The sequence below is a fragment of the Triplophysa dalaica genome, chromosome 16, assembly GCF_015846415.1.
Source record: "Triplophysa dalaica isolate WHDGS20190420 chromosome 16, ASM1584641v1, whole genome shotgun sequence".
In the NCBI taxonomy this organism is placed as follows: domain Eukaryota; kingdom Metazoa; phylum Chordata; class Actinopteri; order Cypriniformes; family Nemacheilidae; genus Triplophysa; species Triplophysa dalaica.
Window position 1 is genome coordinate 19,909,455 of NC_079557.1, and position 2,026 is coordinate 19,911,480.

General features: G+C 38.2%; 1 long non-coding RNA gene across 1 annotated transcript; it reads left to right on the top strand.

Annotated features, from left to right (window-relative positions):
- The first annotated feature begins 483 nt into the window (after positions 1 to 483).
- LOC130438395 (uncharacterized) lies at positions 484 to 1,747 on the top strand. The gene is made up of 3 exons (XR_008909324.1): positions 484 to 618; positions 714 to 852; positions 948 to 1,747. It is a non-coding gene; the product is annotated as an uncharacterized LOC130438395 (long non-coding RNA).
- Positions 1,748 to 2,026: the final 279 nt, after the last annotated feature.

Genomic DNA, 2,026 nt, shown 5'->3' on the forward strand with positions numbered 1-2,026 from the left:
TCATTCATAGAGCAGATGTATCTACATTTAAAATTTGACTATCTTTTCAGATTAGTACTGCACTGCACTGTTATATTTAAACAGGCAGTTTGTGGTCTTGAAAAACTGTTGGTTGCAAAAAAAGGTTGCAAGACCGTCAGAGTTCCTGGGTAACATGAGGCTGCAGAGAAGGCGGCAGCAGGAAGAGCTTTCCTGTAGCTCAGTGGTAAGAGCATTTCGTTAACAACGAACGTTTTGGTATTGCACATAACCACACAAAAACACTCAAAGGAGAGGCATCAAACCTGGCAGGAGATGGTGTTGCTGCCACTAAACTTAAAAAAGTAATGGATGCAACAATCAAATCCACTGTAAAACATCTGAAAGCAAGATACAGTAGCCACCTAGACAAGTGTAGTCACCGGTCTTATAAACACATATAGATGAGAAATATTGTTACTCATTTACTTAATGTATTTGTTCTCATAACGAGGGAGAGTGCTTCTGAGCCTGACACAACCAAGGCTGTCAAATGCTTCAACATTTTCGATCATGATAGCTGGCCTGAGGACCAAGAGGACTTAGTGGTGCTGAGGACCTTGCATTTCTCTTAAATCACTTCTCCACAGTCCTGAGAAGGTATACTGATGGACTACTACACTATTTTTTATGCTGGTGGTAGATATTTTCTTAATGTGAAAACTGATTAGCTGTGTAAACCACATTACTTTCAGAAATTGTGTAAACACTGAGCTTGCAAAAGAAGAGTTTGTAGACTTGAAGCTGTTAATTGCCAGGATGTTCAAAGACATGACCTACCTCAGCCTTTGGGAGCTCATGTTGACCGGAGAGCCCTTATGCTCATAGTACAAGGTCAGTTTTTGTTAATGTTCTTTCTTAAGATTGTGTCAGTTTTGCTATCTAACGCACATTGCTTAAATAAATCTCTTGAATGTGTTTTTTACCAGAACATCCTGCACCTAGTACTCATTATGCTGGTCCTCCCTGTCACAGCTGCAGTTTGTGAGAGAGCGTTCTCTGCACAGATGATGATCAAATCAGACAGTAGAGCACCCCTTCATTCAGACACAGTGGCAGATCTGATGAGAACCAGTGTAGAGGGACCAAGTCTTGAAGATTTTGATGCTAGAGAGAGTGTGGCCAGCTGGTTTAGCGAAGGCCAAAGATCAAGAAGGTCAAACTTCAGGAGTTGGCCATCCGGGGAGCATGTGACTGCACTGGAGGATAGTCCATAACCAATCGAGACAAGAGATGCTCCGTTTGAAGCCCTTTAAACACTTAATTTAGATTTTCTTTTTATTTAATTTATCTTGAGATGTTTTAGGTTTAAATTTCAGCTCTGTGAAGTGCTTTAATCACCAACACTTTTTCAGTAAGCTACCTTTCTCGTAGAATAATAAGGGTAGCTGAACTGCCGATGTCCAGCAGAGCACGTCTGTTGTATTTTAGCAGTGCTGGGCATTTATGCTCTGCAAAGAAAACAGGCAACAAACAAAAAATAAAAAAAGACAACATTCGAGAGCGAAGAAAGCAAACACGTCTGCCACCGGTGGAAAATAATGTCGATTGAGCGCTTTAAATCTTTGTTGAAAACTCATCTTTTTCGCTAGTGCTTTTAATTATTCGTAGCTATCTGGGCTGTCTTATGCGTCTTGTTTTATATTGTCATTTTATGTTTATTATTTGGTTGTAAAGCACTTTGGTTAATGTGTGCTGTACATGTGCTATACAAATAAAATGATTGATTGATTTCTAAATACAGTATCACTACTGCTGTGGAGTCAACAGTATAATACTCTAAATTTCCAAAATAAAGTATATCAATGTTAACTACAACCCATAATGCATAACACCCAAAATGCATTGTATAATACAGTAATTAACATTAAACAAAGATTATAATATTTTATTGGGCATTTTGTGATAAGTAACTACAGAAATTACAGCAAAGTCTCCTGGACACATCCATTTTTTCTCACATCAAAAACAAAACGAATTTTAAATGACTTAAAACTCAAATGAATGA